At 51.7% G+C, this 14,882-nt stretch overlaps 2 non-coding genes across 2 annotated transcripts; both read right to left on the bottom strand.

The window, feature by feature from the left end:
• Positions 1-5,656: 5,656 nt before the first annotated feature.
• TRNAK-CUU (transfer RNA lysine (anticodon CUU)) lies at positions 5,657-5,729 on the bottom strand. Its single transcript has one exon. It is a non-coding gene; the product is annotated as a tRNA-Lys (tRNA).
• An 8,057-nt stretch (positions 5,730-13,786) lies between these two features.
• TRNAK-CUU (transfer RNA lysine (anticodon CUU)) lies at positions 13,787-13,859 on the bottom strand. Its single transcript has one exon. It is a non-coding gene; the product is annotated as a tRNA-Lys (tRNA).
• Between the last annotated feature and the right edge of the window lie 1,023 nt (positions 13,860-14,882).

The following is a 14,882-nucleotide window of genomic DNA, read 5'->3' as shown; positions in this document are numbered from 1 at the left end:
TGCTCTACCGATTGAGCTAGCCGGGCTGCTGAGCCTATGTCATTTCACACACCCTCTGTGTGTTCTTTGTGAGGAAGTAGTGTGTGGTTATCCCAGGAGGCCCCTTTGTTTCATTTTCTCTGCTGCTGACTTGACACAGGCACCTTTCTCTTTCTCCATCTCTCGCTCTATCCCAGTCTTATGTCCCCGTCAGTCTCTCTGGAGCTCACTCTGGTACATACATGCATCTGTCCTCTCAACCTGTCTCTGGGCACATACTTAAATGTCCAGTAGAGAACAGTGTGAACTCTCCCTGTTTTGCGAGGTGGCAGTCAGCCTCCAGAGGCATGTTTCGGAGGCTGCTGGAATGGCCGAGTGGTGTAAGGTGCCACATTCAAGAGCATTATCTTCCCCAGTCCTGTGATCAAATCCCGCTGCCAACATAAAGTAGTTTTCATACCTACTTTAATCATAACACCAGTGGGGATGAGACCTTAAACTCCGCTTTTTGAAAGGATGGGGGGGGACAGGACTGACCGGAGCGGACTCCGAGCTCGCTGTAAGCACGGGCTGCTCAGGCTAGGAAAGGATGCAGGAAAGGCTCAGCCTAGGACCGCTCCCAGCAGCGCCTCCCAGGGCGGGAAGTGCTGCGTTGTGTGGAGTCCTGTGGGAATCATGAGGCAAACTGCGGGATGTGTGTGTGTGTGTATTTTTAAGCCTCAGCAAAATATCTGAAAAAGGTGAGAGTTAATGTTAAACCCGAAAATGGAGAAGCCTTTAAAAAGTATCACACCCAACGTGGGGCCCGAAACCACGACCCTCAGATTAAGAGTCTCATGCTCTACCGACTGAGCTAGCCAGGCTGCTGTGCCTGGGTCATTTCACACACCCTCTGTGTGTTCTTTGTGAGGAAGTAGTGTGTGGTTATCCCAGGAGGCCCCTTTGTTTCATTTTCTCTGCTGCTGACTCGACACAGGCACCTTTCTCTTTCTCCATCTCTCGCTCTACCCCAGTCTTATGTCCCCATCAGTATCTCTGGAGCTCACTCTGGTACATACATGCATCTGTCCTCTCAACCTGTCTCTGGGCACATACTTAAATGTCCAGTAGAGAACAGTGTGAACTCTCCCTGTGTCGAGAGGTGGCAGTCAGCCTCCAGAGCCGTGTTCTGCAGGCTGCCGGAATGGCCGAGTGGTGTAAGGTGCCACATTGAAGAGCAGTATCTTCCCCAGTCCCGTGGTCAAATCCCACTGCTGACATAAAGTAGTTTTCATACCTACTTTAATCATAACACCAGGGGGATAAGACCTTAAACTCCTCTTTTTGAAAGGATGGGGGGGGACAGGACGGACCGGAGCGGACTCAGAGCTCGCTGTAAGCGTGGGCGGCTCAGGCTAGGAAAGGGCGCAGGAAAGGCTCGGCCTAGGACCGCTCCCAGCGGCGCCACCCAGGCCGGGAAGTGCTGCGTTGTGTGGAGTCCTGTGGGAATCTTGAGGGAAACTGCAGGATGGGTGTGTGTGTAGTTTTAAGACTCAGTGAAATATCTGAAAAAGGTGAGCGTTAATGTTCAACCCGAAAATGGAGAAGCGTTTAAAAAGCATCACACCCAACGTGGGGCTCGAACCCACAACCCTGAGATTAAGAGTCTCATGCTCTACCGACTGAGCTAGTCGGGCTGCTGTGCTTATGTCATTTCACACACCCTATGTGTGTTCTTTGTGAGGAAGTAGTGTGTGGTTATCCCACGAGGCCCCTTTGTTTCATTTTCTCTGCTGCTGACTCGACACAGGCACCTTTCTCTTTCTCCATCTCTCGCTCTACCCCAGTCTTATGTCCCCATCAGTCTCTCTGGAGCTCACTCTGGTACATACATGCATCTGTCCTCTCAACCTGTCTCTGGGCACATACTTAAATGTCCAGTAGAGAACAGTGTGAACTCTCCCTGTTTCGCGAGGTGGCAGTCAGCCTCCAGAGCCGTGTTCCGGAGGCTGCCGGAATGGCCGATCAGTGTAAGGTGCCACATTCAAGAACAGTATCTTCCCCACTCCCATGATCAAATCCCGCTGCTGACATAAAGTAGTTTTCATACCTACTTCAATCATAACACCAGCGGGGATGAGACCTTAAACTCCTCTTTTTGAAATGATGTGGGGGACAGAACGGACCGGAGCGGACTCCGAGCTCGCTGTAAGCACGGGCGGCTCAGGCTAGGAAAGGGCGCAGGAAAGGCTCGGCCTAGGACCGCTCCCAGCGGCGCCTCCCAGGGCGGGAAGTGCTGCGTTGTGTGGAGTCCTGTGGGAATTGTGAGGCAAACTGCAGGATGTGTGTGTGTGTAGTTTTAAGCCTCAGCATAATATCTGAAAAAGGTGAGAGTTAATGTTATACCCGACAATGGAGAAGCCTTTAAAAAGCATCACGCCCAACGTTGGCTCGAACCCACGACCCTGAGATTAAGAGTCTCATGCTCTACCGACTGAGCTAGCTGGGCTGCTGTGCCTATGTCATTTCACACACCCTCTGTGTGTTCTTTGTGAGGAAGTAGTGTGTGGTTATCCCAGGAGGCCCCTTTGTTTCATTTTCTCTGCTGCTGACTCGACACAGGCACCTTTCTCTTTCTCCATCTCTCGCTCTACCCCAGTCTTATGTCCTCATCAGTCTCTCTGTAGCTCACTCTGGTACATACATGCATCTGTCCTCTCAACCTGTCTCTGGGCACATACTTAAATTTCCAGTAGAGAAGATTGTGAACTCTCCCTGTGTCGCGAGGTGGCAGTCAGCCTCCAGAGGCGTGTCCCGGAGGCTGCCGGAATGGCTGAGCGGTGTAAGGTGCCACATTCAAGAGCAGTATCTTTCCCAGTCACGTGATCAAGTCCCGCTGCTGACATAAAGTAGTTTTCATACTTACTTTAATCATAACACCAGCGGGAATGAGACTTTAAACTCCTCTTTTTGAAAGGATGGGGGGGGGGGACAGGACGGACCGGAGAGGACTCCGAGCTCGCTGTAAGCACGGGCGGCTCAGGCTAGGAAAGGGCGCAGGAAAGGCTCGGCATAGGACCGCTCCCAGCGGTGCCTCCCAGGGCGGGAAGTGCTGCGTTGTGTGGAGTCCTGTGGGAATCGTGAGGCAAACTGCAGGATGTGTGTGTGTGTGTAGTTTTAAGCCTCAGCAAAATATCTGAAAAAGGTGAGAGTTAATGTTAAACCCGAAAATGGAGAAGCCTTTAAAAAGCATCACGCCCAACGTGGGGCTTGAACCCACGACCCTGAGATTAAGAGTCTCATGCGCTAGCGACTGAGCTAGTGAGGCTGCTGTGTCTATGTCATTTCACACACCCTCTGTGTGTTCTTTGTGAGGAAGTAGTGTGTGGTTATCCCAGGAGGCCCCTTTGTTTCATTTTCTCTGCTGCTGACTCGACACAGGCACCTTTCTCTTTCTCCATCTCTCGCTCTACCCCAGTCTTATGTCCCCATCAGTCTCTCTGGAGCTCACTCTGGTACATACATGCATCTTTCCTCTCAACCTGTCTCTGGGCATATAGTTAAATGTCCAGTAGAGAACAGTGTGAACTCTCCCTGTGTCGCGAGGTGGCAGTCAGCCTCCAGAGGCGTGTTCCGCAGGCTGCCGGAATGGCCGAGCGGTGTAAGGTGCCAAATTGAAGAACAGTATCTTCCCCAGTCCCGTGGTCAAATCCCACTGCTGACATAAAATAGTTTTCATACCTACTTTATTCATAACACCAGCGTGGATGAGACCTTAAACTCCTTTTTTTGAAAGGATGGGGGGGGACAGGACGGACCGGAGCGGACTCCGAGCTCGCTGTAAGCATGGGTGGCTCAGGATAGGAAAGGGCGCAGGAAAGGCTCGGCCTAGGACCACTCCCAGCAGCGCCACCCAGGGCAGAAAGTGCTGCGTTGTGTGGAGTCCTGTGGGAATCGTGAGGCAAACTGCAGGATGTGTGTGTGTGTGTAGTTTTAAGCCTCAGCGAAATATCTGAAAAAGGTGAGCGTTAATGTTCAACCCGAAAATGGAAAAGCCTTTAAAAAGCATCACACCCAACATGGGGCTCGAACCCACGACCCTGAGATTAAGAGTCTCATGCTCTACCGACTGAGCTAGCCGGGCTGCTGTGCCTATGTCATTTCACACACCCTCTGTGTGTTCTTTGTGAGGAAGTAGTGTGTGGTTATTCCAGGAGGCCCCTTTGTTTCATTTTCTCTGCTGCTGACTCGACACAGGCACCTTTCTCTTTCTCCATCTCTCGCTCTACCCAGTCTTATGTCCCCATCAGTCTCTCTGGAGCTCACTCTGGTACATACATGCATCTGTCCTCTCAACCTGTCTCTGGGCACATACTTAAATGTCCAGTAGAGAACAGTGTGAACTCTCCCTGTGTCGCGAGGTGGCAGTCAGCCTCCAGAGTCGTGTTCCGCAGGCTGCCGGAATGGCAGAGCGGTGTAAGGTGCCACATCCAAGATCAGTATCTTCCCCAGTCCCGTGGTCAAATCCCGCTGCTGACATAAAGTAGTTTTCATACCTACTTTAATCATAACACCAGCGGGGATGAGATCTTAAACTCCTCTTTTTGAAAGGTTGGGGGGGGACAGGACGGACCGGAGCGGACTCCGAGCTCGCTGTAAGCACGGGCGGCTCAGGCTAGGAAAGGGCGCAGGAAAGGCTCGGCCTAGGACCGCTCCCAGTGGCGCCACCCTGGCGGGAAGTGCTGCGTTGTGTGGAGTCCTGTGGGAATCGTGAGGCAAACTGCAGGATGTGTGTGTGTGTAGTTTTAAGCCTCAGAAAAATATCTGAAAAAGGTGAGAGTTAATGTTAAACCCGAAAATGGAGAAGCCTTTAAAAAGCATCACGCCCAACGTGGGGCTCGAACCCACGACCCTGAGATTAAGAGTCTCATGCGCTACCAACTGAGCGAGCCGGGCTGCTGTGTCTATGTCATTTCACACACCCTCTGTGTGTGCTTTGTGAGGAAGTAGTGTGTGGTTATCCCAGGAGGCCCCTTTGTTTCATTTTCTCTGCTGCTGACTCGACACAGGCACCTTTCTCTTTCTCCATCTCTCGCTCTACCCCAGTCTTATGTCCCCATTAGTCTTTCTGGAGATCACTCTGGTACATACATGCATCTGTCCTCTCAACCTGTCTCTGGGCACATGCTTTAACGTCCAGTAGAGAACAGTGTGAACTCTCCCTGTTTCGCGAGGTGGCAGCCAGCCTCCAGAGCCGTGTTCCGGAGGCTGCCGGAATGGCCGAGCGGTGTAAAACGCCACATTCAAGAGCAGTATCTTCCCCAGTCCCGTGGTTAAATCCCGCTGCTGACATAAAGTAGTTTTCATACCTACTTTAATCATAACACCAGCGTGGATGAGACCTTAAACTCCTCTTTTTGAAAGGATGGGGGGGACAGGACGGACCGGAGCGGACTCCGAGCTCGCTGTAAGCACGGGCGGCTGAGGCTAGGAAAGGGCGCAGGAAAGGCTCGGCCTAGGACCGCTCCCAGCGGCGCCTCTCAGGCCGGGAAGTGCTGCGTTGTGTGGAGTCCTGTGGGAATCGTGAGGCAAACTGCAGGATGTGTGTGTGTGTGTAGTTTTAAGTCTCAGCGAAATATCTGAAAAAGGTGAGAGTTAATGTTAAACCCGAAAATGGAGAAGCCTTTAAATAGTATCACGCCCAACGTGGGGCTTGAACCCACGACCCTGAGATTAAGAGTCTCATGCTCTACCGACTGAGCTAGCCGGGCTGCTGTGCCTATGTCATTTCACACACCCTCTGTGTGTTCTTTGTGAGGAAGTAGTGTGTGGTTATCCCAGGAGGCCCCTTTGTTTCATTTTCTCTGCTGCTGACTCGACACAGGCACCTTTCTCTTTCTCCATCGCTCGCTCTACCCCAGTCTTATGTCCCCATCAGTCTCTCTGGAGCTCACTCTGGTACATACATGCATCTGTCCTCTCAACCTGTCTCTGGGCACATACTTAAATGTCCAGTAGAGAACAGTGTGAACTCTCCCTGTGTCGCGAGGTGGCAGTCAGCCTCCAGAGCTGTGTTCCGTAGGCTGCCATAATGGGCGAGCGGTGTAAGGCGCCACATTCAAGAGCAGTATCGTCCCCAGTCCCGTGATCAAATCCCTATGCTGACATTAAGTAGTTTTCATACCTACTTTAATCATAACACCAGCGAGGATGAGTCTTTAAACTACTCTTTTTGAAAGGATGGGGAGGACAGGACGGACCGGAGCGGACTCCGAGCTCGCTGTAAGCACGGGCGGCTCAGGCTAGGAAAGGGCGCAGGAAAGGCTCGGCATAGGACCGCTCCCAGCGGCGCCTCCCAGGGCGGGAAGTGCTGCGTTGTGTGGAGTCCTGTGGGAATCGTGAGGCAAACTGCAGGATGTGTGTGTGTGTAGTTTTAATCCTCAGCGAAATATCTGAAAAAGGTGAGAGTTAATGTTTAACCCGAAAATGGAGAAGCCTTTAAAATGCATCAGGCCCAACATGGGGCTCGAACCCACGACCCTGAGATTAAGAGTCTCATGCTCTACCGACTAAGCTAGCCGGGCTGCTGTGGCTATGCCATTTCACACACCCTCTGTGTGTTCTTTGTGAGGAAGTAGTGTGTGGTTATCCCAGGAGGACCCTTTGTTTCATTTTCTCTGCTGCTGACTCGACACAGGCACCTTTCTCTTTCTCCATCTCTCGCTCTACCCCAGTCTTATGTCCCCATCAGTCTCTCTGGAGCTCAATCTGGTACATACATGCATCTGTCCTCTCAACCTGTCTCTGGGCACATACTTAAATGTCCAGTAGAGAACAGTGTGAACTCTCCCTGTTTTGCGAGGTGGCAGTCTGCCTCCAGAGGCGTGTTCCGGAGGCTGCCGGAATGGCTGAGTGGTGTAAGGGGCCACATTCAAGAGCAGTATCTTCCCCAGTCCCGTGATCAAATCCTGCTGCCGACATAAAGTAGTTTTCATGGGTGAGGATGAGACCTTAAACTCCTCTTTTTGAAAGGATGGGGGGGGACAGGAGGCACCAGAGCGGACTCCGAGCTCGCTGTAACAACGGGCGGCTCAGGCTAGGAAAGGGTGAAGGAAAGGCTCAGCCTAGGACCGCTCCCAGCGGCTCCTCCCAGGGCGGGAAGTGCTGCGTTGTGTGGAGTCCTGTGGGAATCGTGAGGCAAACTGCAGGGTGTGTGTGTGTGTGTGTAGTTTTAAGCCTCAGCAAAATATCTGAAAAAGGTGAGAGTTAATGTTAAACCCGAAAATGGAGAAGCCTTTAAAAGCATCACGCCCAACATGGGGCTCGAACCCACAACCCTGAGATTAAGAGTCTCATGCTCTAGCGACTGAGCTTGTCAGATTGCTGTGTCTATGTCGTTTCACACACCCTCTGTGTGTTCTTTGTGAGGAAGTAGTGTGTGGTTATCCCAGGAGGACCCTTTGTTTCATTTTCTCTGCTGCTGACTCGACACAGGCACCTTTCTCTTTCTCCATCTCTCGCTCTACCCCAGTCTTATGTCCCCATCAGTCTCTCTGGAGCTCACTCTGGTACATACATGCATCTCTCCTGTCAACCTGTCTCTGGGCACATACTTAAATGTCCAGTAGAGAACAGTGTGAACTCTCCCTGTGTCGCGAGGTGGCAGTCAGCCTCCCGAGCCGTGTTTTGCAGGCTGCCGGAATGGCCGAGTGGTGTAAGGCGCCACATTGAAGAGCAGTATCTTCCCAAGTCCCGTGGTCAAATCCCACTGCTGACATAAAGTAGTTTTCATACCTACTTTAATCATAACACCAGGGGGATAAGACCTTAAACTCCTCTTTTTGAAAGGATGGGGGGGGACAGGACGGACCGGAGCGGACTCAGAGCTCGCTGTAAGCATGGGCGGCTCAGGCTAGGAAAGGGCGCAGGAAAGGCTCGGCCTAGGACCGCTCCCAGCGGCGCCACCCAGGCCGGGAAGTGCTGCGTTGTGTGGAGTCCTGTGGGAATCGTGAGGGAAACTGCAGGATGGGTGTGTGTGTAGTTTTAAGACTCAGCAAAATATCTGAAAAAGGTGAGCATTAATGTTCAACCCGAAAATGGAGAAGCGTTTAAAAAGCATCACACCCAACGTGGGGCTCGAACCCACAACCCTGAGATTAAGAGTCTCATGCTCTACCAACTGAGCTAGTCGGGCTGCTGTGCTTATGTCATTTCACACACCCTATGTGTGTTCTTTGTGAGGAAGTAGTGTGTGGTTATCCCACGAGGCCCCTTTGTTTCATTTTCTCTGCTGCTGACTCGACACAGGCACCTTTCTCTTTCTCCATCTCTCGCTCTACCCCAGTCTTATGTCCCCATCAGTCTCTCTGGAGCTCACTCTGGTACATACATGCATCTGTCCTCTCAACCTGTCTCTGGGCACATACTTAAATGTCCAGTAGAGAACAGTGTGAACTCTCCCTGTTTCGCGAGGTGGCAGTCAGCCTCCAGAGCCGTGTTCCGGAGGCTGCCGGAATGGCCGATCAGTGTAAGGTGCCACATTCAAGAACAGTATCTTCCCCACTCCCATGATCAAATCCCGCTGCTGACATAAAGTAGTTTTCATACCTACTTCAATCATAACACCAGCGGGGATGAGACCTTAAACTCCTCTTTTTGAAGGGATGGGGGGGACAGGACGGACCGGAGCGTACTCCGAGCTCGCTGTAAGCACGGGCGGCTCAGGCTAGGAAAGGGCGCAGGAAAGGCTCGGCCTAGGACCGCTCCCAGCAGCGCTTCCCAGGGCGGGAAGTGCTGCGTTGTGTTGAGTCCTGTGGGAATCGGGAGGCAAACTGCAGGATGTGTGTGTGTGTGTAGGTGTAGTTTTAAGCCTCAGCAAAATATCTGAAAAAGGTGAGAGTTAATGTTAAACCCGAAAATGGAGAAGCCTTTAAAAAGCACCACGCCCAACGTGGGGCTCGAATTCACAACCCTGAGATTAAGAGTCTCATGCTCTACTGACTGAGCTAGCCGGGCTGCTGGGCTTATGTCATTTCACACACCCTCTGTGTGTTCTTTGTGAGGAAGTAGTGTGTGGTTATCCCAGGAGGCGCTTTTGTTTCATTTTCTCTGCTGCTGACTCGACACAGGCACCTTTCTCTTTCTCCATCTCTTGCTCTACCCCAGTCTTATGTCCCCATCAGTCTCTCTGGAGCTCACTCTGGTACATACATGCATCTGTCCTCTCAACCTGTCTCTGGGCACATACTTAAATGTCCAGTAGAGAACAGTGTGAACTCTCCCTGTTTCGTGAGGTGGCAGTCAGCCTCCAGAGCAATGACCTGGAGGCTGCCGCAATGGCCGAGCGGTGTAAGGTGCCACATTCAAGAGTAGTATCTTCCCCAGTCGTGTGATCAAATCCCGCTGCCGACATAAAGTAGTTTTCATACCTGCTTTAATTATAACACCAGCGGGGATGAGACCTTAAACTCCACTTTTTGAAAGGATGTGGGGGGACAGGACGGACCGGAGCGGACTCCGAGATCGCTGTAAGTACGGGAGGCTCAGGCTAGGAAAGGGCGCAGGAAAGGCTCGGCCTAGGACCGCTCCCAGGGGCGCCTCCCAGGGCGGGAAGTGCTGCGTTGTGTGGAGTCCTGAGTGAATCGTGAGGCAAACTGCAGGATGTGTGTGTGTGTAGTTTTAATCCTCAGCGAAATATCTGAAAAAGGTGAGAGTTAATGTTAAACCCGAAAATGGAGAAGCCTTTAAAAAGTATCACGCCCAACGTGGGGCTCGAAACCACGAGCCTGAGTTTAAGAGTCACATGCTCTACCGACTGAGCTAGCCAGGCTGCTGTGTTTATGTCATTTCACACACCCTCTGTGTGTTCTTTGTGAGGAAGTAGTGTATGGTTATCCCAGGAGGCCCCTTTGTTTCATTTTCTCTGCTGCTGACTCGACACAGGCACCTTTCTCTTTCTCCGTTTCTCGCTCTACCCCAGTCTTATGTCCCCATCAGTCTCTCTGGAGCTCACTCTGGTACATACATGCATCTGTCCTCTCAACCTGTCTCTGGGCACATACTTAAATGTCCAGGAGAGAACAGTGTGAACTCTCCCTGTTTTGCGAGGTGGCAGTCAGCCTCCAGAGCCATGTTTCGGAGGCTGCCGGAATGGCCGAGTGGTGTAAGGTGCCACATTCAAGAGCATTATCTTCCCCAGTCCTGTGATCAAATCCCGCTGCCAACATAAAGTAGTTTTCATACCTACTTTAATCATAACACCAGTGGGGATGAGAGCTTAAACTCCGCTTTTTGAAAGGATGGGGGGGGACAGGACTGACCGGAGCGGACTCCGAGCTCGCTGTAAGCATGGGCTGCTCAGGCTAGGAAAGGATGCAGGAAAGGCTCAGCCTAGGACCGCTTCCAGCAGCGCCTCCCAGGGCGGGAAGTGCTGCGTTGTGTGGAGTCCTGTGGGAATCGTGAGGCAAACTGCGGGATGTGTGTGTGTGTGTGTTTTTAAGCCTCAGCAAAATATCTGAAAAAGGTGAGAGTTAATGTTAAACCCGAAAATGGAGAAGCCTTTAAAAAGTATCACGCCCAACGTGGGGCTCGAAACCACAACCCTCAGATTAAGAGTCTCATGCTCTACCGACTGAGCTAGCCAGGCTGCTGTGCCTGGGTTATTTCACACACCCTCTGTGTGTTCTTTGTGAGGAAGTAGTGTGTGGTTATCCCAGGAGGCCCCTTTGTTTCATTTTCTCTGCTGCTGACTCGACACAGGCACCTTTCTCTTTCTCCATCTCTCGCTCTACCCCAGTCTTATGTCCCCATCAGTATCTCTGGAGCTCACTCTGGTACATACATGCATCTGTCCTCTCAACCTGTCTCTGGGCACATACTTAAATGTCCAGTAGAGAACAGTGTGAACTCTCCCTGTGTCGCGAGGTGGCAGTCAGCCTCCAGAGCCGTGTTCTGCAGGCTGCCGGAATGGCCGAGCGGTGTAAGGTGCCACATTGAAGAGCAGTATCTTCCCCAGTCCCGTGGTCAAATCCCACTGCTGACATAAAGTAGTTTTCATACCTACTTTAATCATAACACCAGGGGGATAAGACCTTAAACTCCTCTTTTTGAAAGGATGGGGGGGGACAGGACGGACGGGAGCGGACTCAGAGCTCGCTGTAAGCGTGGGCGGCTCAGGCTAGGAAAGGGCGCAGGAAAGGCTCGGCCTAGGACCGCTCCCAGCGGCGCCACCCAGGCCGGGAAGTGCTGCGTTGTGTGGAGTCCTGTGGGAATCGTGAGGGAAACTGCAGGATGGGTGTGTGTGTAGTTTTAAGACTCAGCGAAATATCTAAAAAAGGTGAGCGTTAATGTTCAACCCGAAAATGGAGAAGGGTTTAAAAAGCATCACACCCAACGTGGGGCTCGAACCCACGACCCTCAGATTAAGAGTCTCATGCTCTACCGACTGAGCTAGCCAGGCTGCTGTCCCTGGGTCATTTCACACACCCTCTGTGTGTTCTTTGTGAGGAAGTAGTGTGTGGTTATCCCAGGAGGCCCCTTTGTTTCATTTTCTCTGCTGCTGACTCGACACAGGCACCTTTCTCTTTCTCCATCTCTCGCTCTACCCCAGTCTTATGTCCCCATCAGTATCTCTGGAGCTCACTCTGGTACATACATGCATCTGTCCTCTCAACCTGTCTCTGGGCACATACTTAAATGTCCAGTAGAGAACAGTGTGAACTCTCCCTGTTTCGCGAGGTGGCAGTCAGCCTCCAGAGGCGTGTTCCGGAGGCTGCCGGAATGGCCGATCAGTGTAAGGTGCCACATTCAAGAACAGTATCTTCCCCACTCCCATGATCAAATCCCGCTGCTGACATAAAGTAGTTTTCATACCTACTTCAATCATAACACCAGCGGGGATGAGACCTTAAACTCCTCTTTTTGAAGGGATGGGGGGGACAGGACGGACCGGAGCGTACTCCGAGCTCGCTGTAAGCACGGGTGGCTCAGGCTAGGAAAGGGCGCAGGAAAGGCTCGGCCTAGGACCGCTCCCAGCAGCGCTTCCCAGGGCGGGAAGTGCTGCGTTGTGTTGAGTCCTGTGGGAATCGGGAGGCAAACTGCAGGATGTGTGTGTGTGTGTAGTTTTAAGCCTCAGCAAAATATCTGAAAAAGGTGAGAGTTAATGTTAAACCCGAAAATGGAGAAGCTTTTAAAAAGCACCACGCCCAACGTGGGGCTCGAATTCACAACCCTGAGATTAAGAGTCTCATGCTCTACTGACTGAGCTAGCCGGGCTGCTGGGATTATGTCATTTCACACACCCTCTGTGTGTTCTTTGTGAGGAAGTAGTGTGTGGTTATCCCAGGAGGCCCTTTTGTTTCATTTTCTCTGCTGCTGACTCGACACAGGCACCTTTCTCTTTCTCCATCTCTTGCTCTACCCCAGTCTTATGTCCCCATCAGTCTCTCTGGAGCTCACTCTGGTACATACATGCATCTGTCCTCTCAACCTGTCTCTGGGCACATACTTAAATGTCCAGTAGAGAACAGTGTGAACTCTCCCTGTTTCGTGAGGTGTCAGTCAGCCTCCAGAGCAATGTCCTGGAGGCTGCCGGAATGGCCGAGCAGTGTAAGGTGCCACATTCAAGAGCAGTATCTTCCCCAGTCGTGTGATCAAATCCCGCTGCCGACATAAAGTAGTTTTCATACCTGCTTTAATTATAACACCAGCGGGGATGAGACCTTAAACTCCACTTTTTGAAAGGATGTGGGGGGACAGGACGGACCGGAGCGGACTCCGAGATCGCTGTAAGTACGGGAGGCTCAGGCTAGGAAAGGGCGCAGGAAAGGCTCGGCCTAGGACCGCTCCCAGGGGCGCCTCCCAGGGCGGGAAGTGCTGCGTTGTGTGGAGTCCTGAGTGAATCGTGAGGCAAACTGCATTATGTGTGTGTGTGTAGTTTTAATCCTCAGCGAAATATCTGAAAAAGGTGAGAGTTAATGTTAAACCCGAAAATGGAGAAGCTTTTAAAAAGTATCACGCCCAACGTGGTGCTCGAAACCACGAGTCTGAGTTTAAGAGTCTCATGCTCTACCGACTGAGCTAGCCAGGCTGCTGTGTTTATGTCATTTCACACACCCTCTGTGTGTTCTTTGTGAGGAAGTAGTGTGTGGTTATCCCAGGAGGCCCCTTTGTTTCATTTTCTCTGCTGCTGACTCGACACAGGCACCTTTCTCTTTCTCCGTCTCTCGCTCTACCCCAGTCTTATGTCCCCATCAGTCTCTCTGGAGCTCACTCTGGTACATACATGCATCTGTCCTCTCAACCTGTCTCTGGGCACATACTTAAATGTCCAGTAGAGAACAGTGTGAACTCTCCCTGTTTTGCGAGGTGGCAGTCAGCCTCCAGAGCCATGTTTCGGAGGCTGCCGGAATGGCCGAGTGGTGTAAGGTGCCACATTCAAGAGCATTATCTTCCCCAGTCCTGTGATCAAATCCCGCTGCCAACATAAAGTAGTTTTCATACCTACTTTAATCATAACACCAGTGGGGATGAGACCTTAAACTCCGCTTTTTGAAAGGATGGGGGGGGACAGGACTGACCGGAGCGGACTCCGAGCTCGCTGTAAGCACGGGCGGCTCAGGCTAGGAAAGGGCGCAGGAAATGCTCGGCCTAGGACCTCTCCCAGCGGCGCCTCCCAGGGCGGGAAGTGCTGCGTTGTGTGGAGTCCTGTGTGAATCGTGAGGCAAACTGCAGGATATGTGTGTGTGTAGTTTTAAGCCTCAGCGAAATATCTGAATAAGGTGAGAGTTAATGTTAAACCCGAAAATGGAGATGCCTTTAAAAAGCATCACGCCCAACGTGGGGCTCGAACCCACGACCCTGAAATTAAGAGTCTCATGCTCTACCAACTGAGCTAGCCAGGCTGCTGTGCCTATGCTATTTCACACACCCTCTGTGTGTTCTTTGTGAGGAAGTAGTTTGTGGTTATCCCAGGAGGCCCCTTTGTTTCATTTTCTCTGCTGCTGACTCGACACAGGCACCTTTCTCTTTCGCCATCTCTCGCTCTACCCCAGTCTTATGTCCCCATCAGTCTCCCTGGAGCTCACTCTGGTACATACATGCATCTGTCCTCTCAACCTGTCTCTGGGCACATACTTAAATGTCCAGTAGAGAACAATGTGAACTCTCCCTGTATCGCGAGGTGGCAGTCAGCCTCTAGAGCCATGTTCCAGAGGCTGCCGGAATGGCCAAGCGGAGTAAGGCGACACATTCAAAAACAGTATCTTGCCCAGTCCTGTGATCAAATCCCGCTGCTAAAATAAAGTAGTTTTCATACCTACTTTAATCATAACACCAGCGGGGAAGAGACCTTAAAGTCGTCTTTTTGAAAGGATGGGGGGGAGGGGGGGGGGAAAAGGATGGACCGGAGCGGACTCCGAGATCGCTGTAAGCACGGGCGGCTCAGGCTAGGAAAGGGCGCAGGAAAGGCTCGGCCTAGGACCGCTCCCAGCGGCGCCTCCCAGTGTGGGAAGTGCTGCTTTGTGTGGAGTCCTGAGGGAATCGTGAGGCAAACTGCAGGATGTGTGTGTGTGTAGTTTTAAGACTCAGCGAAATATCTGAAAAAGGTGAGAGTTAATGTTAAACCCGAAAATGGAGAAGCCTTTAAAAAGCATCATGTCCAACATGGGTCTCAAACCCACAACCCTGAGATTAAGAGTCTAATGCTTTATCGACTGAGCTAGCCGGGCTGCTATGCTTATGTCATTTCACACACCCTCTGTGTGTTCTTTGTGAGGAAGTAGTGTGTGGTTATCCCAGGAGGCCGCTTTGTTTCATTTTCTCTGCTGCTGACTCGACACAGGCACCTTTCTCTTTCTCCATCTCTTGCTCTACCCCAGTCTTATGTCCCCATCAGTCTCTCTGGAGCTCACTCTGGTACATACATG

This window comes from Pleurodeles waltl, chromosome 6 (assembly GCF_031143425.1).
Source record: "Pleurodeles waltl isolate 20211129_DDA chromosome 6, aPleWal1.hap1.20221129, whole genome shotgun sequence".
In the NCBI taxonomy this organism is placed as follows: Eukaryota; Metazoa; Chordata; class Amphibia; order Caudata; family Salamandridae; genus Pleurodeles; species Pleurodeles waltl.
This window is presented reverse-complemented; position numbering and strand designations above follow the sequence as displayed.